A 22,122-nucleotide genomic window follows, 5' to 3' on the forward strand; every position below is an offset into this window, starting at 1 on the left:
AGTATTCTAGATTCCAATACATCAGTGCAGACTCACAAAAGAAGCTTTATTCTGAACTTAAGTTTGCCTCGATTTTCTTATTTGAGAAATGGGACTATGAGTCCTCTCCTCAGGACCGGGGGAGATGGAGTCCATATGGTTCTCTGAGCAAAAGAGGCCAAGAGAACATGCGCTGCTATTATTTTTGAGGTACGACCAAAGATAATGAGGTTGATATTTCATATTACAATCATCTAAGCAAATTAATTTTCTCTCATTCACCTTGAAAAGCAAAACAGTGATTCAAAGATGTATATGCAACCCATGCTCAGTTGGCACCCTTATTAGTACGTCTGCTCCCTCTGAGGGCAGGTTGGAGTTTGGATATGATTGATCAGAATTAAGTCTGGTGATCAAAGAGAATATTATTCTCGCAATGATATAAAGTAAGGAGATGACTTGATTGTTAAATTGGTACTAATGGAGGTTTTTTTTAGAACTCAGTGAGGAGTTCTAAAACATTCTTTGGAATAAGTGTTGCTTCCCAAGGTGACAGTTTTGAAGGGAAATGAACTTACATGATTAAGTTTTGATATACTGGCTTATTAAACAGAAGCTTGTTTGGTGGCAGGTGAAAGAAGTCCTTTTTAAGGGAAAAATAATTTATTGTCTCAGGGATTGAAACATCCACAGTTGGGTTCTCTTTCAGGCATGGCTGCATCCAGGGGCTGAAATTATGTATTCAGGACATGGTCTTTCTTGATTTCTCAGTTCTTTTCCTGTGTTCTTTTTACTCTTAAGCAAGCCTTCCAAATATGGTAGTCCTAGCTGTTTAATCTTAAAATCCAATGGAAAAGAAGGCCTCACTTTCCTGGCAGTTCCTTAAAATAAGTCCCAGGATAGACTCTCATTGGCCTGGCTTGTGTGATGCCCTTCTCTAAACAATCACCTGGCCCAAGGGATGGAATTCCCTGAGTGACCACGCCTGGGCCAAATGTGTTTTCTTGAAACCAGATTTATCCCACATGGATCAAGAGTAGGGAAGTGGGGACTCCACAGAAGAAAAATGAGATGCTGATACCAGGAGAGGGACAAGTACTTTCTTGGCAGACAAAAACAGCAGACATGCACTGTGGCTTTTTTTTTTTTTTAATGGGCTTCATAGTTGCTGTATTAAAGTGATGAAATCATGAAAGATTTTCTTTTAAAATATTATTTTATTCCTGTGTTACAATTAATAAAATACATAGAAATACAGATGTCCCTCAAAAGGGATTTATTCTTGAGGGGAAAAAAAAGAAACTGCTTCATTCATTTCTGGTTGCATTTTACGGTGTCCTTGCACTGAAGTGTAAGGGCATTTGTCCGGAGAGGTTTTCAGGAAGGTCTAACCAATTAGCATGGATATGTTCTCATTTGTTCTCCCCTTTATGCAACATCTGGCTGGCATGTTGGGCAACACTCTATGGTTACAGAATAGAATTAAGGTTTTCAAACTCTGTTTAGAAGTAGAACCCTTTTGACAAATACCATCTCTTCCACTCGTCAAATGATGACAACATAGCTGCTCTGGTTGACCTGGAGCAGGAAACTCAAATCCCATCCACTAAGCTCTCTCCTTCTCCTGTTCTCACCCTTTCCCTCAGCCTATGATTCATGACTGCAGAATCCTGAGGCTCTAGGAAATGCAATTTGAAAACCACTGGAATATAGCAGAGTAACTAGCTCTCTAGAACAAAGCCTAGGGTGTTGGCTGCATCAACATAGTTGGAAGATGCACAGAGCAGACATTTATTGGCACTTACTGTTCAGATACTATACTTTCTTTATGTCATTTAATGCCTATGACCACCCCATGAGAGAGGAATTATTACTATCCCTTTTTCCAGAAGGGAAGATCAAGGCTCAGCATATCATGAAGCTGACAAAGTATGAAACTGGTTATAAAGTCAGGTCTTTCTGATTCAAATTCCCTTATGCCTCCTTGGATGTTCGCGGAGAATCTCCTATATGCCAGGTACAATACTAGGTGCTTTGATACAATCTATTTCATTTAATAATATATATTGTATAAATTATTATTTATATTATTATATAAATTTAAAAGTACACCCACCTAATCTATAATTATAGAAATCGGAAAGAGGGGGATCCCTGGGTGGCGCAGCGGTTTGGCGCCTGCCTTTGGCCCAGGGCACGATCCTGGAGACCCGGGATCGAATCCCACATCGGGCTCCCGGTGCATGGAGCCTGCTTCTCCCTCTGCCTGTGTCTCTGCCTCTCTCTCTCTCTGTGACTATCATGAATAAATAAATAAAATCTTTAAAAAAAAAAAAAAAAAAAGAAATCGGAAAGAGGGATTACCCTTGGTAGAGAAGAGATGAAGTGGGTGGGTGCTACTGGCTAGGAAGGAGATTGAAGGAGTCCTGTGGGGTGCTGGCAATGCTTTGTATCTTGACCTGGGTGATGGTTGCACAGGTGCACACAAGTATAAAAATCCACCAAGCTATACACTTAAGATTTATGTGATTTATTGCATGTGAGTTATACCTCAGTTTTAAAAAATTAAAACCCTACTGTTTTTTTAAATTATCATTGCTCATATGAGAAAACTATGGTTCAGGAAGGCAACTCATCTAGGATCCCACTCTCAGAACTGGAATGGTCTAAGGACTGTGTGGCACAATCTTCCTGGCATGGGCGCTTATCTAGGGCATTTTCAGTACCCTTTGGGTGGAAGCAGTAAGATCCAGAGACTGTCATTAGAAAGAGCCGTGTGTTGTTCAAGGTAGTGGTCAGTCACTTCAATATGCAGGGCCATGTCCTTTCCCCTGCCCTCTCTCACCCCCACTGCACCCCCATCCTCTTCACTGTGTGGCTTTGGTTCAATGGCACCTTAGCTCTCTCTGATGCTTCTGTGTTGCTCTGATGGCTATGCAAGCCCTCCCTGGGGATAAGGACAGAGCACTGGGCAAAGCATGGGCTCAGAGCCAGGAAAGGTGTAGGTTATGAGTGGGTGAGGGAAGGAAAGTCAGGCCTTCCACGTGCCATCAGGGACACTTTGTCTCCTGCCAGAAGGCCTGGCCTCTGCTCCTCTTGCACTCAGAGCCTCTGGGTCAGTCTCCGTGTCCCCAGAGAGCCCTGCAGGCATCACTTCTGTCTGTTCAAACCCTGCCTGGGTCCTTTGCCTCTTCACTTACATTATAAAAGCGGCTTTTATTTTTAGATTCCATTGTAAGGGAGACCCTGGGATTCAGGCCAGGGATCCAGGGAGCTGGGAAACCACAGTCCCAGGGGCCAGATCAGCTGTATGACTGAGTGGATAAAATGGCAGCAGCCTTGGCATCAAGTGGGTATAAATTTAAGCCTGGTGGTGAATCACTGGGAAGCCCTGAGCGAGTCCCTGGCTCCCTGGACCTGAGGTGCTGGGCTAGGATTCTGTTCACAGTGAAAGGCCAGCCTCCCTCCCCTCCCATCCCCCTCAGTTCTATCTCCCATGACACTTCAGGAACAATCAACCTAAACCCAAATCTGGCCACATTTTCCACTGGAAACTCTGCAATGCCTCCCCTTACATTCAGCAGCTCAGGAGCACCATCAGAGGGTTTTAAGGAAGGAAACAAGTTCTATGGTAGAGTTAGCAGCTGAGCCAAGTCTTGAAGGATGAGGATTTCAGTAAGTGAGCAGAGAACCCACTGAGGGAACTTGGGAGCCACTGTCAGGCCCAGGGTAGGATGTTGGACTTCATACATAGGCACTGACAACTACTGACAACATTTTTGAAAAGAAGAAGAATCTGGCAATGGTGTTTATTAAAAAAATAAAAAAATAAAAAAAAAAATTTAAAAAGTTCTATGTAAGAAGATCCAGACAGAAAATATACTGGAGGCAGGACAACCATTTACCTAATCATTCAACAAGCATCATTGAGCACCTATTATGTGCCGGACACTAGACTAGGTCCTGAGGAAACAGTGTCAAACAAAGGAAATATGGATCTTGGCCTCCTGGGCTTTATCATCAACAGAAAGGGAAAATACCAAGCAGGAGATTGACAGTGTGACCCGTGCTTTGAAGAAGTCCCAGTGTGGCAGAAGTACACATCAGGGACAGTTGTGACGTTCTGGCTGACACCTAGAGGGTGGGAACCGGAGGGGCAGTGGTGGGGATGAAGTATACCAGGCAGAGGGAACTCACATAAAAGGTCTCTGAGACTGAAAAGAACAGGACACATTTGGAAGTTTTTAAAAAGTTGAACATGACTCAAGCTCAGAGTGGGGAGGAATCCTGATAGACAAAGCTGGAAAGGAGAGGGGTGAGTGTGGCAGAGGGAAATTTGAACCCAAGGGTCTGTAGAAAAGCCCACCTGCCATTTTTAAGATCACTCTGCTTCCAGGAGGATAGAGGGGGGAGGGACGCGAGAAGGTTACGGGCTGCCATTTAGGAGGTCATTGCCAGGAAACAGATGACAGAGGCCATAGTGGAGGAATGGAGAGGAGGGGATGCATTCCAGGGCCCTGCGGAGACCCCTGATCTGGGAGACCTGGTGGGGAGGGAGAGGGAGGAGTCTGAGGGCTCCAGGGTTCCCAGCCTGGAAGTGTCCACACCACACCAGTGAAAGCCTCTTTCCCCTTCACTCCCTCCTCACCCCCAAACTGGGTGTTCTAAGCTTTGCCTGTTAGCCGGATCAAAAGTTCCTGGAAGCCAAATAGTAGGTCTTGCTTTGCCCCCGATAACATCTACCCCAAGACCTTCCAGGTGAGAAATGCTCAGTAACTAGCTGCTCATTGAATGAATGATAACCACAAGGAAACATATGAATTGATCCCAACTGTGGCTGGCCATGGCCAGCCCTGGCTTTTCTCCCCTTTCTTCTCCACTCCCCGCTAATGACAGGCAGAGTCCAGGGGGCAAGGGGCAGGAGTGGCTTGCGGGCGTGATGCCACCTGGAATACTTAAAACATGAATTGCGAGTCAAGTGGCCCCTCTCACAGTTAATCGATGGCAGCATATCCTGATCGCTTTCATTATTATTATTTTCTTATGCATGTGTGATCGGGAGATTTATTGTTGAGGCTACAGAGGCAAAATCAATTATTCATGTTATAAATTAGAAAATGATTTATGTCTACAGGAGACGAGGCCTCAGCAAGCCGAGCCCATTACAGATAAGCTTTGCTGAAAGGACCAAGATTTATCTGTAAACTTCACAAATTGCAGCTCGCCAATCCAGTCCTGTCCCCAACCCCTCCCCCAGGGCACCCATCCCTCTTCCTGAGTCATTCTGTCTTTCTCCGTTGTCCACCATCCCCTTGACTCCTTCCTCTCCCTGCTTGCCACTGACTTCTGTCCTGTTTTTTACCTTTGACAAATGCCCCATCACTTACTCGTATCTCTTTTGGGGGAAGACAGGCTTGAACTTCTAAATAAACTTTCTGGTCTCTGGGTACATCCTGCCCTGTCAGGAAAGAGTCAAGGAACAGACTGGGGAAGAATCCTCTTCATTCATCTACAAACCCATTGAGAGGGCTGAGTCACATCTCTTGGAGCTGATGACTCTTGCCTCAGTTAAAAGACAACCATTATCCAGCATGTGCACTGCCTTTCTCTTGGGTTCCTCCCAGGGAATGTGGCAATGGGGAGTAACCTGAGGCTGTAGAAAGCCCATGGGCTTTGGAGTCAAGTGGACAGGGAGTTGGGTCCTAGCTGTACTGCCAACAGTGTGACTTTGGGCAAGTCATACTGTCTGAGCCTCAGTTTCCTCATCTTCAAAATAGGTTTTCAACACTGGCCCCATCTCAAAGGACTATTGAAGAGTAACAGGGATGGCAGCCCCAGTACTGTGCCTGGCACAAAGGGAACGCTCCAAGATGTGAGTTTACTGGGGTGGACCAGAGACTCCAAATGGAATATCCCTCTCCGTGCTTCTCACTCTTCTGCCAAGCAACAGCTGCCCTGAACCCAAAGAAAAAGTGATCCATCAAAGAGAGGTCCTGCGAGTAAGGGAGAAGTATGTGCCGATGATGACGGCTTCCAGTGAAGGCATCAAGAACATAAGGAACAGGGCTCTGCCCCAGAAGTGAGGAAAGCAAGGTTACAGAATCTGTGACCATGGCAGGTCCTATTGCTCTCTGGGTCTCCTTTCCTCCCTTCCTGTTGAATGAGGACAGAAGAGGAAGAGAATATCTGCCCTGCTGCTTCCTAGGATTTTTTGTTTTGTTTTATTTTGTTTTGTTTTGTTTTGTTTTGTTTTGCTAGAGAAAGAGAGTATGTGGGGGGGGGGCGTGCAGAGGGAGAGAGAGAATCTTAAGCAGGTTCCACAGCCAAAGAGCAGACCAACTCAGGGGTCAATTTCACGACCCTGAGATCATGACCTGAGCAGAAATCAAGAGTCAGATGCTTAACCAACTGAGCCACCGAGGTGCTCCCCTCATAGGTTTTTATATCAAATTAAAGGAAGACTCTAGAGTTGCTTGAAAAATCACAATAATCACAACATCTTCTAGCATTCTTACTGGATGACATTATAGAAGAAAATAGAAACTTGGGTTGGATGGAGGACAACCACAGCAGAAATATGCTTAAGAAGAATCAGTCTCTTAAATGGTTGAGTAGATGCACTAGAATGCCCTAAAGTGGATGCAGAACCTCCTGAGGGATCTTCATGCCTCACCAGGGGCTGTTGGTGGTCTTGCCAGCTCACCTGTGCCTGAGCCCCTGGCCTTGCCAGACTCCTAAATCCATGGCTAATATGATGGCACAGGGCAGTCTCATGTCCCATTTGGTACAGTGGCAGGAAATGCTGCCCAGAGAGCTTTACCCCTGAGTGCCCACAATGTGCCAGGTACAGCAGCTGCTCCCAGGAAGCTGACAGTCTAGTGGAGGAGGCAGACATGAACAAAATCACATACACACATAAGCCTATGAATTGCAAACCACAAGAGGATTCTATGGTAAAGATGTACAGGGAGCTATGAGATCCAGGAATCGGGCCTACCTCTAGTGTGGGAGTCAGGCAAGTCTCTTCTAACGAAGTGGGTCTGAGCTAAGACCCAAAGGACCAAAGGACAAGTAGGGATGATTAGGGGAAAGGGACAGGTGGGGTAGACTGCATGAACACACACCCCCACCCCCCACTACCACCCCACTTAGGGAGGATAGCAGGGAATTAAAGGAAAGGAGGCCAGTGTGGCTGGAGCATAGTAAGACAGGAGACAGGTAATAGGTGAGTGGGGTGGGAAGGAGGCAGGCATGCCTCTAGCCTCTGAAATTGCCTCTAGCTCCCCAGCTGAGAACCTGCCTGCTTTTGAGTGGTTGTCTAACTGAACCCCAGGAGCCTGATCCCAGGGGTATAGTCCTGAGCTGGGGAACTCAGCCAATCCTTTTACAAAGGGCTGGAACCCTGGGATCTGCTGAGCCTCCTCCTTCAAGAGATCTCATGTTGAAAGACAGAGCTTCTCCCTCTCGGCCCTGAAAGATCATGAGAGACTAGGCTCTATGCTCTTGGAGAAAGTTCCAGAGTCCACTCCACACCACTCCTGGAGCCCTGGACCTTTCTCCAAATTCATGGGCCCCTGCGCCCCTGCCCTTGTGGGTCCTGAGGCCTGAAAGAAATGTTTCTCATCTCTCATGGCTCTTTCTTTAAGTCCTGGTCCTTGATCTTTAAGCTGATGGGAACCCCATGAACCCATCCTCTCTCTGTGCCCAGTGAGGCAGCCCCTACACATCTCGCCTTGGCCCAGGCAAGAACCACATCCCCCAGAGCCAGCCTTGAGTGCCACTTAGGACACACAAGTCCTCTAATGCCTCCTCTCCTGTTGACCTCAGACTCACCTCAGTTCCAAAGATATTCTCCCTAGATTCAACTTTAATTCTTTCATCTGATTCTCCAAGGGCTGGTGTTCAAATATTTCCAAGAAGTATTGATATTTCCCCCAGAAACCCCACTGACCTTAAAACCCACATTAGATGATCTCATTCTCTACCTCCAAATCCCAGTGGCTCCCCATTGGCCATGTCTATAATGAGGTTCAAAGTCATTAGCATGACAGAGCAGGTCATCGAAGTGGGGCTGCACATGATATCCCAGCCCTGTCTGTCCCGCTTACCATGTGGTGTCCTTTATGCTCTTCACATACCCTCTCTCAAAATCTTGCTTGTACTTCATGGTCCAGTTCAAACACTGCCTCCCAGGAGGCCCCTGCCAGGATGGAGACAGCATAGTATAGTATAGTAGCTCCTCAGGGCTTGAACCTTGGCATCTATACTGCATAGCTATGTCCTCTTATTCAAGACCTAACCTCTTTGGGCCTTGGCTTCTCCATATCTTAGATAGAGGTCGACTGTTTCCCTCCCAGGTAATGTAGAGTCTACATGTTTGGGCGAGAGCTGGGGCTTGGAGTCCAAAGCCAGCTAAGCAGACAGATGAAAACTTGAAACCAAGCAAAGAGATGGGGAGCAGCCTTTCAGAGGCAGTCCAGGCCTTTCAGGGGCCCCAGAGCACTGTTGGAACAGGGCTCCAGTACTAACGTGGAGCTGAGAGGAGTCCAGTGAATGAGCACCGCGCTAGCTTGCTGTCCACATCACAGTCATCAGCACTGGATTATCGAGGAGGGCAAGTGGGGGCTTTGGAGGGAGGAGAGGTGGCAGACAGACTCATGGCTAGAGCTAGCAGCTGCCCCTGGGACACCGCCCAGCTTGGATCGGGATGGGAACTTCAGCTCCTGCCGGAGAGGAAAGCGCAGGCGGTTGATGAACTCGCTTTGGCAACGCTTGGTTACCTTGTCCTGCCAATAAAGTCACCAGGATTGAAAAATGAAACCAACTCCCTCCCTTGCCCTTGTCCTCGGGTGTTCTATGTGTCTGAGCTCTGTCTTTTTTGCTGCCAAATTACCTTTGCTCCCCTTGCTTTGAAAAGCTGCTGGCGAAATGACACCCCCCCCCCCCCATAGGCCATACAGCAATACTGGATGTGTTAAGCATGTGGATGGTGCTGGAACTGAAGGTGACTGGATTCACAGGGGAGGGGAGATGGGCCTGGAGGGAAAGGACCATCTGTCTCTCACCCCAGGTGAGAAACCACCCACGAGGCTTTGTTCAAAGGCAATAGGGAGTCAGTTAAAAGAGTTTATTCTCAGGGGTGGGTTCAAAATCAGGTAGGCCTGCAATGGAATATGGGTTCTTCCACACAGCAGATGTGTGATCTTGGAAAAGTCGACTTAACCTAAGCCTCGGTTTGCTCATCTGAAAAATGGAGGGAATCATGTCACCTTTAATGAGCTGTTGGGAGGTTTCAATGAAGTTACATGTCGAATTCAATGCCTGATGATGAGTGGTTGTTGTAAGTGGCAGCCACTATTGCCAACCTTCCCTCCCAACTGAACCCTCCAGCTTTCTCTCAGAACCGTGTGAGGAGGCCAGGAACTACAGAAAAGCAGACTGGGAGAAAGAAGTTAAGGTTGACATCAGGAAGGTGATTATGGCTGAGAGAAAGATAGGTTTGTGTGGGGGGAGACACTGCCCAAGAACCTGAGAGCCCTACCTCAAATTCCCTTTGGCATGCCCTCGATTGGGGGGTGGGCAGAGGAGGAGAGCAGCCAGCAAGATTTATCCCCCCAGCCTGTGAGGGCGCAGACAGGGTCTCACGGACTCTGGGCGGGGAGCCAGGCCGGTGTTAACTATAACCCAGCCTGAGTTTTTCGTTTTTAAAAAGCTCTCTTAGTCTCTGTGCAGAAAAACGCCTGGTACAAATATAATAAATGCTTAATAAATTTTTGTTGAAAGGAAAGGAGGTGATAGAAAGGGTGCAAGGGAAGAAGGGAGGTGGGAAAGGCAGGCAGACTCCAAGGAAGGATGCCAGTGAGAGCGGACCGGGGGTCTGGGCTCACACCTGTTCCCTGTCTACGATACCTGGCAGGTAAGCAGGCTGCACCTGGTTGGCCCCACCGCCTCAGAAGCTCTGCTGTGTATGTTATAGTCTGATCACTTCCCCTGCTGCTCGGAGGCCTCCAGCTGGTCCACAACCCCCTCTGTGCAGATCCTGGCAAGCTTGTGGCCCCCCTCACCTCCAGCCCCAGGCTCAGGCTAGGCAGCTCGGGTAGGAGCTAAGAATTCCCAGGCCACCTGCTGCCTCCCTCCTCCTCCCGACCCCAAGGATCTTTTCAGCTGACATCCCAGCTCCTTGCCTTGCTTCACTGACCAAGCAGCTCATCAGTGCACTGCCCCTCAGGCTCCAGAGCCTCCACGCCTTTGCGGCATTGGCCTGTTTCACCTTTTAGAAAGAGCAGCATAGTCTGAAACCTCCCACTTCCCCCTGCCTGCTTGTAACTGCCTCTTCCCTCCCTCCCCTGTTATTGACTCTCCCCCTCTTACCAAAGTAGCTTCTCCCATCTTCTGGATGGTGACTCCACTTCATTTTGAATTAAATTGGTGTATCTGGTTCTGTCCTGTGTGGGCACTCTGACATGCAGGGTCATCTTAGGAAACCTCAAACCCCCTCAAAACTTGCTCACATCCTCCGTCCAGAATGTTTTTCATTCCCCTTGCTACCCCTCCACCCTTCTCTTCCTGCCAGAGTCCACAGATGATGCTTCTGTAAGTCCCTACATTTAGCTAACCTCTTCCAATATAGAGTGCACATAAGGCCCAGCTCAAATGCCCCCTCTTCCGAAGCCTTCTCAGAACTCAGCCATCAGAATCAATCACCAGCACTTTGCCCACAACCCTGTTTTAAGCACAAGTCACAGACTGCCTGCATCAGACTCCGTCGTGTGTCTCTCTCCTCACCCCACCCCTAATTGTAAACAGGAACCTTATTCATCTCTGCACCCCTGGCACCTAGCTTGTTGCCTGGAAGGTACTACGATAATGTATGTTGAGTTGCCTAAATGGTGGACACTTATGGACTGGCTGCTTTACCAGGCCCTCAGCTCCTTAAGAAGATGAAAAATTGTAGTGTTAAGAAGGACATCGCCTCAGGTTCACAGTCTCCCAGGGATGGAGCGATGACCTGGCAGTTTGCCTCTCCAGCCACGAGGCCTCCAACACACATGCAGAATGGCCCGTGCGTGTGAAATTCCCATCTGTCATCACACCACCATAGTTAGGAACTATTTTCTACTGCAACACTGCTTTCTACTAGGACCCCTAGGTCTTTTTCATCCATATACATATACAGCCTCAGAGTACCTCCCCACCTCTACACACACCTTTTCATTTTTGGAAAAAAACCGTTTTGACCCATTTGTATCATTACCAGGAAATAATCAGTTTGGGCCAGCATTCATCTTTGTCCTTTTCCCAATTTCCATTTTCCTTGTAGATGGCAACCTTCAGGTTAAAAACCTCAGGCATTTTTGCCTCTTCAGATTCACTCCTTCCCCATATCCAAAGAGTTAGTTCATTCTTGGAAATGTTTTCAAATTTATCCCTCCTCCTCTCTCATCTTTAGAGTCACCACTTTCGTGACATAGTCCTCAACACCTTCCATCCAAGGACAGCTCCAGTGGAATGCTAGAGCAGAAAAGAATGTTAGAAATCATGGTCCAATCTCCTCATTTTAGAGATGGGGAGACCAATGCTCAGTTGCGAATTAACTGCCTAGTGTCATGCTGAGAGAGAGTGAACGCCCCATGAGGGCAGGGTCCATGTTCACCATATCCAGCCCTGTATCCCCAACACCTGGCAAAGTGGCACACAGCACTAGACCCACTAAGTGCAGGGCCTGACCAACCAGGTTCAGAGCTGGATCTTCTGACTCTCACCCCAAGACACTGTCCTCCCTGGCAGTGCAGTGGTTACCTGGCTCATCCCCTAGTCACCAGCCTGTCCCATTCACCAACCTAAACTGTGTTTTAACACCCCCCCCAAAAAAAAAACTTGCTTTGACAAGTAATCCTCCTGCCTTAGAATTTAACATGGAACCTTATTTATTGCCTTATAATGAAACACACTTTCTCTCCTTTATTAAATCATAGGGGCATTAATGTTTTTCTTTCAGAAGAAAGATCAATTAGTATGTACTGTTGAGGGTGATAGAAGAGAATGGGCTTTGACATTCAAAATTCATGAAAATCAAAACCCCATCTCTGGGCAATAGGATCTCAGGCCAGGAGATGATGAACCACTTTTCTGGCTTGATGAAGATGAGGATAGGAATAAAAGAGGATGCAAGGCCAGGTGAGACAAGGTAAGGAGCTGGAACTGAGGGAACCTTAGCTTTATCTGGAGAAGCAGAGCTCAGCAACCAGGATCCGTCCTCTAGTTGGTAAGTTCTGCCCCAGGGCTTATCAAGTAGGGAGGTCAGGACATACCCAGTCTTCAGAATGCAAACCATCCATTCACATAAGATTGGTATCTTGGCCAAGTATTTTCTGTCTTGGGATCTGGAGCTACAGTGCCAAAGGGAGGACTACCACTCAGCATCTGATATCTTTAGTCAAACATCCAAGACTGGGCCTTTCCCTCTGCATTCATCTGCTCTGGCTGCCAAGACAAAGTATCACCAAATGGGTAGCTTAAACAACAGAAATCTATTTTCTCATAGTCCTGGAGCCAGAAGTCTGAGATGAAGATGTCAGCAGGGTTGGTTTCTTCTGAGGCTTTCCTCCTTGGCTTGGCTTGTGGATGGCCATCTTTTCCCTGTGTCTTCATACGGTTTTTCCTCTATGCTCACACATGCCTATGCCTGAACTTTCTCTTCTTGTAAGTACAACAGCCAATTGGATTAGGATCCATCCTAATAACCTCATTTTAACTTAGTGACCTCTTTAAAGATTCTGTCTCCAAATACAATTACATTAGAGGACTTCAACAATGAATTTGGGAAGGGGGACAGAATTTAGCCCCTAACCTCCTCTCAGAGAACAGAGTCCAGGGTGTTGTGGACCCGGAATAAAGGCTGCAGAGGATCTACCTGGCTTCTTCTTGACATATGTTCACAGGTAGGAGGGACTTGAAAGTAAATGCCAGCTGATAAATTCCTATGGGTTAGGGGTTTCCAGTTTGGAAGACCTTTGATAGAACACTGCTTCTGAGACTCTGGCACAGTAAACAGGTTCTGAGTGGGCAGTGTCTTCATCACAGTCCTAGGAAAGGCAAGTTCAGTGTAGCTAGGGATATCCAAACATCTACCTGGGCAGGACAAGCGTGTGAGAATCAGCTTATTGTCCCACTAGCAAGTGGGCTGTGGGACCCTAGGCACCATAGAGCTCCTGATGATGAGGGTCGGGAGCCAGATAAGCAGCTCATTAAGCAGGACCAAGATGGTGGGAAGTAAAGTAAGGCAGTAGAGCTAAAGACCTTGGGAACAGAGGCCTGGTATAGACTGGCTGTGCAAATAGCTCCAGGTAATGGAGCTACCCTGTATACTCTCTACCCTGTAATTCTATAGTCCTGCCCACCTTGACTCTGGACTTGTCCATGTGATTTGCTTTAATCAACAAAACATTAGCAAACATGCTTGTGAGCAGAAACTTAAAAGGTGATTCTGTGCATCCATTCCCTGTACGACTGGGCTCATTGGCCATGCACTTCTGCTATACCATGAGAGTATGTTTGGGCTAGCCTGATGGACACTTGATCGAGAGCTGAGTCATTACAAACATTTCAGTCATCCAAATCATCCAAGATCAGCCAACAGCAGCCAACCACTCCACGAATGTGGAAGAATGCAACTATTACAGGAAAACTTCCTAGCTGAACAGTGACCCACAGCAAACTAAAAAAAGAAAAAGAAAGAAAAAAAACTGCACTGTTTAAGCTTCTGAAAACTGGGGTGGTTAGGCAGCATTATTGTGGCAAATTTAAGAGAAAAAGCAAGGCAAGCGGCATCCAAGCACCAGACAACAGCCAGTAATCTAGAGACACTTACTTGATCTGTGGGCATCTAGCAATTTGAGACCCTAAAAAAAAAAAGAAAGACTGGCAGAAGCCTGGAGGCCAGAGCAAGAGCAAGACTTGATCCCTGGTCAAGGCACATTCCTCCTTACCTTGGATCCCTGATCCTCCCCAAGTACTGACCTTCACCCATATTCCACCAAGGTTATTGTGCATTTGACTAATTCCTGTACTACATATTACATGTCTTGGCTTATCCCTCATTGTCTCTTCTCTTCTCTCCATCTCCCAAGGGTGCCAGAAAACCACACTGAACCAGGCACCAGGCCTGGCTCTTCTTATACTAACTGAGTGGCCTTGGGCATCTCAGTCCCCATGACTGATATTCAGTTTAATGGTCAATCAAGTGAGAGGTGAGGCCAGATGACATCTAGGGTGCCTCCAGCCTTCCCTGTCACTGGTGATCCCAGATCTTGAATTTTTTCCCTTTACCTTCCATTCTCCACTTGTTTTCCTTGCCTTTTTGTCTGTATGCAGTTTGTTCTGGCTACCCGAGAAATAAAGCATTGAAAACCGATGCATTTCTGGTGCCATCTATTATCAGCATTCCCTCATCATCTATTAGGAAGAAACATTTCCCCTTATCTTTCTCTTGTTCCTAGTGTATTTTAAAGAATGTTTTTCTATTTCCTTTTATGTGTTTTGCAGGTCGCATCTCATTTCTTCCTTTGATTTTTCTCTTCTCACACCTATAAATTCTGGCTATTTCTTTGTTCTTTTCTTGGGCAACCGGGCCAAGCTTCCTGTTTTTGCCTTTCCAACTGGCAGATCTGTTCCCTCTGCAGCTTTTTGTCTGACCAATGAGATTTCTCCTCATCACTTACCAATCCTGTTTGAGTTGGAGTTTTTTTCATAGACAATTAATTCTGTATGCTGGAGAGCTAGTTGGTAGTCACAGCTCTGCAACTTAACTGAATGACCTTGGGCAGGTCCCTTAGCATCTCAGAGCCTCAGTTTCTTGACCTGTAAAATAGGGAAGTAATATCTGCCCTTACTACCTGCCCAAGTTGTTATGAGGCTCTCAGAAGAAGGTGGTAAGATAGTCTTTGGTAAACTGCAGAGAATTGTATCAAGACAGAGGTCATAGATTTTGTGGACAGGCTTGATCTTCTGCCTTATAAAGGTGAGCTCTGCAGGTAAAATCAGGACCAGAACTGTTTTTTAGTCCTAAAGAGCCTACTAAACAGGGATTTCTCACCTTTCCTGAGCCCTGCTTCCCACAGCCTCCCCCCTTCCCTCTCAGAAGTTAAGATCATCTAGGGAACCCCTGACCTGACTGCCTGGGACTGTGTATTTCTACTATACTTTTCTTTGTCCAATCTGATTCTTCATCATGTTTTTTTTTTTTCTGTTTCTTTAGGAGGGTCCTTCATTACTTTGGGTGATGCCAATTGATCCATCATCCTCATTTCTGTGCCCTTCTCCCCCAAACAAGTAAAACCATCAGACTTGGGTTGATCTGTCAGGGTATGTGAATATGACCTAAGCAGGGCCAATCAGAATCTTATCTGTGATCAATGCATGAAATCTGGGAGAGAGAAGATACTTTTCTGCTGGTGTTGCACATCAGAGAGGGTATGATTCCTGGCAGCCATCTTGTCATCACGTGATAAAGAGCCTGTCTCCAGAATAAAGCAAAGCAGAGAATGAGAGCTGGAGGAAGGGGGCAGAGTCAAGATGACATCCCTCATTCTCTCCTCTCTCCACCTCCTCTCTCCCAAGATTCAGCATCTGAAGCTGGATCTATACCTCAACTTCTAATCTTCTGTGCTAACTACCTATCATTTTGATTGGGCTTGTTTGAGTTGTGGAAACTATTATCTTACTGAAAGATTTCTGCCTAATACACCTCATACATCTCAAACAGTTCTGGAGTCTCTCTGCTCTCCCTCACTACCAGTTAGTGGTCACATGACCAAGATGGCAAGGAGACACTTGGAGGAAAAAGGGAAACTGAGGAAATTGTCTTTCTTTCATGAGCTCACATAAACTGTGTATAGACTAGAATGTTCCTTCCTCTAATGGTGGCCTTAAGAGAGGATCATGAGGGTTTATAAAGACTCTAGGCTTTAGAAGGAAACAGACATGAGCCTTGATCCTGCTCCTATTTATAAGTCGTGTTATTTGGGACCATACCCTCTCTGGACTTTTATAAGACTATTTAGAAAGAATGTATATATACAGCCTGGCTTATAGTAGACACTCAATAAAACATACCTGTTATATAAAGTTTCCAAATCTTTCTGAAGTCATCTTTCTAGTGAAGTGGTCTTTCTTTTGTATTTCTTTTCCTGTTTTCTTGGAAATCTTTGTCGTAATAGTTTTTGTCATTACCTCTAAGGTTATTTTCAACTTTAAAACACTCAAAGACTTTCTTCTTCCTTATTGTACCTGGATACTGCCTGCATGCAACAGGCCCTCAATGATTTTTTGTGGGATGAATGAGCTGGTGAACACTGAATTGAAAAGTGCATTCACCTCATTTTAGGTCTATTTTCAGCATCATGGAGCTGTCCACAGTATTCCCTGGAATCAGGGAGTCAAATCATAATTTAAAACTTAAATATGGATTGGTCTAGCAGACGTCTTTAACTATTTCATGTATGTGATCTGGTGTCTCCAACCTGGAAGTAGACTTCTTGGTAATAGGGAACTTCCCGTTTTATTTTTTTCCTCATTCATTCACCCAACAAAACTTGATGCGAGTTCCTGTGCTAGGAAGTTATCTATTGCTTTCAAAGAGCCTATAGACTCCCAACTTACAAAAACTTAAACTTATAAAAACAAAAATTTTCCTCTACAAATTTCTAGACATGTGGTGTCTGCTTCATGGAGGTAGAAACAGAACCACATGATATTAACAGTGGAAAAAACCTTCAAAATCAAATACCCCATCTCTCAGCACCCCATCCCACTTTCCCAACCACAGTTTATTCATACATGCAAAACTGGTGCCCCACGACTTTTCCAAGGCCACACTTCTGGTTTGTTATTTGCTTTTCTACAGATTTCATGCAACCATAATCAGGTATTAAAAGACTTCCATCTTTGGGATTCTGGGGATCAGCCCAAAGCTCTTCATAATTTCTGCTCTGGTCAGAGTCCTCTGGTACTCCTTGTCATGGGTTGACAATGCTCTCTCCCCCTCCATCTTCTGCATGGGCTTGCCTTGCCTTTCTTTTTTTTTTTTTCTTTTGTAATTCACTCATGAGAGACACAGGCAGAGGGAGAAGCATGGGGAGCCTGATACAGGACTTGATCTTAGGACCCTGGGATCACGACTTGAGCCAAAGGCAGATGCTCAACCACTGAACCACCTGGGTGCCCCATCTTGCTTTGTGTTCAAGGCCACACCACTGTTTTCCCTTTTTCATTCTGTGTTCTCAGAGTAGTCTGGCTGCAGAGTTGGCCCAGAATTTCAATCATACACATCACATCACTGTCACCAGCACCAGGAACCCCTCCAGTGGAGGATGTTTTGCAAATTACCTCTTGGAAATCAGGATCCCTTACCAGAATGTTCTGTCCTCCTACCCATCACCTTTGGATATAAAATTTTTCACCATTTTCCTCTTCCTCACATAGAGCAGAAAAACTCCTCCATCTTCCTACAATTTATGTTGTTAAGTGGATGGTATTATTCAGACATGGGACATCGATTTGACCACCAAAAATGGAGGTGGGAATCACTTAGAAGTGTCAGAAAAAGTAGGAACCCAGGTAGGATTTTCTCAAGACCCTTTCAGACTGCCCCTTACACATTTCTAATCACCCATTAATCTCCCACTCTATCACCCCCAGGCTGGTATGCTTAGTGGAGTCCTTTATATGGATGTATTACCCCTACCTAATCTCTACCCATCTCTGGCAGAAGTTTCCAGAGGAAGAACTGTACTTGGAGGACAGGAGGGCAGAGGAGAAAAGAAGTATTTGCATGCTTGTTGGCTTACTGATGGCTGCCTCCCCCACCAGACTATAAGCTCCATGAAGACAAAAACTAAGTCTAGTTTTGTTCACATTGTTTACCCAGCACCTGGCACATAGCAAGTATTCAGTGAATACTTGTTGAATGGAAAAATAACCACCAAAGAAGAGAAAACAGAGAAGTAGGCAGAGGAGAGGCACTTCCAGCAGACATGTCTCTGTCTTGTGGCTAATGAAATTGTATGGATGAAAGGGCAGTCTGTCCTCAGAGGCTTGTCCAAAGGGCTTTTGTGCTCCCTTCCCTCGCCCAAGGGCCAGGGTTACTTTCCATGATTTCTGATCCAAAGTTGACATTAGTCCTGGGGGGAAGATACAACGGGTGGCTGACTCTCTCTCCTTATCTTTGTTCAATCATCTGTAACTGTGACAGATGGCAGCCAGGAAGGGCTGCATGTGAAAGGGGGCAGAGGCAGTGAAAAGACCAAGACAGGGAGAAAGGAGCTGCCTCAAGGTTTCAGATTCAGGTCACTTCTGAGTTCTGAATAGGCAAAATGGATAGTCTTTTTTTGGTCTTCCAACACAGGTTGAGCTCTCTCTTCAGCCCATAATGTGGGGTTCCAGAGACATCATTGTTCTGGACCAGTCTGAAGCACTCCATGTGCAAGGCATCACAGACAGTGTTTGTGAGGGAAATGGCAGGATGCCAGAAGATATCTCAGCTTCTTTGGAAATGCCCACATGGGCTGTGGGCTCTACTGGTCTTGGGTTGAAAATCTAAGCCTCCATTATTGTCCTTCAAACTAATTTACCAGCCTCTTGGTCCATTACATTCCCTCTATGTCTCAGGGCATTTTCTTCATGGCCCCTATGATTTTTCAGGGAATTTGATTAGCAACTTCTAAAATTCATATGGAGGAGCCCATGAGCAAGAATAGTCATAACTATTTTTTAAAAAGAACAAAGAGGGGCTTGTACTACCAGATATCAAGACATATTACAAAGCTATATGAATTTAAATAATGCAGTATCAGCTCAGGTATAGAAAAAGAAGACAATGAAACAACAGATTCCAGAAAGAGACCCAAATAATTGAGGGAATTTGGCATAAGAAAAAGATGTTATAATTAATTAGTAGGAAAAAGAATTAGCAATTCACTAAATGGTGTTGGGACAATTAATCACCCATACGAAAAAAAATAAGAATCCTTACCTCACACCACATAAAATATATTCCAGATGGGTTACAACTTTTACACACTCTCCGTTCTACTGCTTTTACTTCCTTAAACATGTATTTCTTTAAATATGCACTTCCACATCTCTTTGCTTTTGTTTATATTGTTCCCTCTGTCTAGAATAGTACAAATTCTAACTCTGCTCCCCCTTTTCTCTAAACAACTTTGCTTTGAAGACCCAGACTAAAGGAGATTCCACAATGAAGCTTTCCATGGTTTCCTGTTGGATTGGAAGCTCCCCAAGGACAAGAGCCATATCATACCTCTACCTATCTGAACTTAAAATTTAGAAAAGTTCCTCGTAAGGATCTCTGTAAATATGTACTAATGATAATGATGATGATGATGATGATGATGATGATGATGATGATATTGTGCTGGTGGTGATGAAGAAGCTTAACCAGATGTTTTGGGAAATAGAATTCGTGACTCATGGTTTGTAAACAAAATGATCTTCATCAAGCCCCCAATTAAACTGAGAGTCAAGACTCCAAGTTAAGTTCCTTCTCTGATATCTATCTATTAATTCTTGATCTGGAATTTAATACTGAAAATTATACTTGTTCATTCATCTATTACTGAGACACTTGAGTTATCTTGGCTATCATAAATAAGGCTTCAATAAAAACATGGAGTACATATGTTTTTTGAATTAGTGTTTTTGTTTTCCTTGGGCAAATATCCAGTAGTGGGATTATTGGATCATATTGAATTTCTATTTTTAATTTTTTGAGGAACCTCCACACTGTTTTCCACAGTGGCTGTACCAATTTGCATTCCTACCAACAGTGTACTGGGGTTCCTTTTTCTCCACATCCTTGCCAACACATCTGAAATTAATGTAACATTGCGTGTCAACTATACTCATATTTTAAAAAATGATACTTGTCAGCCAAGGCCATCCAAGATCTTTTCTTTTATTGAAGTATAGTTGATATACAATGTTCTATTGGTTTCAAGTATACAAAACAGTGACTCAACAATTCTCTATATTACTCAATGTTCACCATGTTAAGTGTAGTCACCATCCAAATCACTGATGGCCTATACTCAAGAGAGTTAAAATGACGCTATATTTGGAAATAAGTAGTAAAATCATAGGAATCAAATTCTTAGAAAACTCTCACCACTAATCAATTAATTAAAAAGTATTTATTGAGCTTTTCTTCTATGCTAGGATCTACAGTAGATACAAAGAGCTAAATTCAAAGAAGCCAGTTACAAAGGATACACAGCAATATATGCCAAATTCTATTTCTGTAATTAAAAACATGGGTTTGAAATCAGAAATATGTGGGTCTTCATCCTGACTCTGCCATTTCCTATCTGTGTGGGCCTGAGAGGATTATTTTACTCCTCTAAGCCTGTTTTCTCATCTCTAAAATGGACATAAGTATCTATTTTATAAGGTTGTCATGGGACTCAAATGGAATGTATATAAAGCACTTAGCACTTAGCATAGTGACAGGTATTTAGGAAATCCTCAATATATGCTATCAATGCTTTTTATGTTATTCTAGAACAGCGGTTTCCAATCCGGGTAATAGATCCTAGTAGGGCCCAGAATTATTATAGGAGAATGCCAAGTTTGCAAGACAACCAAGAAAAATCTATAGAACAGATAAATAATTTGCCTTTCACACATATGTCTTACTGTTTTTCAAATGGATATAAATGCTGTTGTAATGGGGGGGAAAGCTGATCTAAGATAAGAAAGGAATGTCATTGTTCATTTTATCACTTGATTTTTTTCCCCCAACTTCTGAGCTAGCACTAATCCAAAGATAGTGAGAAGAGTTTTGCTTCCTTTTCCTTGGGAAACCCAGAAACATGTGCATGGGTTGTAGGCAAAGGACTCTAAAAGACTATTCTCTGCATAAGAGTTTGGAAAGAATTTCCCAAGGTTAGAGATTTGAGCTAGAGGTTATGCATTCCTCTCGCTACCTTCCCTTTCATCTGTAATTGCTTGCAGATGGGAACCAAATGACCAGGATCCTTCCTGATATCAGTGCTCAGCACAGGGTGGCTGTACCATGGCTAATCCTCCAGTTTTCCTATAACCGTCATTACAGAAAAGAAGAAAAGCCAAGCAGGTCCACCTGAGGAGGGTGCTGGTGAATAGAGACCCAAGGAAAGGTTAAAGGGCTATTTCTTAATAGAGCACCAGGGATTTGGAATTGTGAAAGGCAACATTAAGATTGATTTCCGTGCAAAGTGCCTTTTTCGTAAATGCTATCTATCTTTGGGTGTTTAAGTGGATAATCTTTATTTTCAGGAACTTTTCTGAGGGAATTGGACTTGAATCTTTTAAATGCTGAAGTTTCATTTATTGAAACCCCTGTTAGTCTCGGGTGGCCCAATATTTTGGTCTCCTCTAATGTTATTGCCAACTTTAGATTTCCCAACTGACAAAACCAGCCATATACTGGCAGGTGTGGCTGAAAGGATGTGTATAAAGAGCAGAGGTCAGGCCAAAGAGACTATAAGCATCTCACATGCAAGACCCAGACACAGAGGCCAAGTACCCAAACTTCCCAGAGGAGAGAGAGAAAGAGACAGAGAGGTTGAGGGTGGAGAGGGTAGAAAAGGGTTTCACTTTATCAGTTTCCAGAATTACAGAATCAATAAGCCACTGAAGCTCATAAAGGGAAGACTCCTTTCCAAGGCCAAGGAATGAAGGTCTAGAAGAGCTAGAACTAGAGTCCAGGTTTCTTGGCTCATTGGTGATACCCACTGACTCTACCACATAGCCCTTTCCCATAGTGACACCATGGAGAGGGCAACCTAAGAGCCAGGAATGCCAAGAGCCAAAGATGGGAAAAGAAGACTATGCTGACTCATTTTTTGCCATGCAACTTCTAATTGGTGCCAGAGTGAGGATTTGGCAGAGTCATAGAATGGAGAAAGAAGGAGATGGAACAAAATTTCCTGTGGAAAGTGGTTAGGAATTCTAAACAGGGCAACCATTGACTGCTGGTTGCTATTCCATCACCCCCAGCAATCCTGGAGGTTCAGGCTTACTTAATGGTTAGCCTACCTCAGCCAGTGATACTCTTTCCCCTGCCTCTGTTCGGGAGCATTGCATCCA

General features: G+C 44.8%; 1 long non-coding RNA gene across 1 annotated transcript; it reads left to right on the forward strand.

Annotated features, from left to right (window-relative positions):
- The first annotated feature begins 50 nt into the window (after window positions 1-50).
- LOC144300819 (uncharacterized) lies at window positions 51-19,648 on the forward strand. The gene is made up of 3 exons (XR_013367592.1): window positions 51-189; window positions 1,869-1,996; window positions 19,211-19,648. It is a non-coding gene; the product is annotated as an uncharacterized LOC144300819 (long non-coding RNA).
- The last annotated feature ends 2,474 nt before the right edge of the window (window positions 19,649-22,122 follow it).

Source organism: Canis aureus, chromosome 29 (assembly GCF_053574225.1).
Source record: "Canis aureus isolate CA01 chromosome 29, VMU_Caureus_v.1.0, whole genome shotgun sequence".
Lineage (NCBI taxonomy): Eukaryota > Metazoa > Chordata > Mammalia > Carnivora > Canidae > Canis > Canis aureus.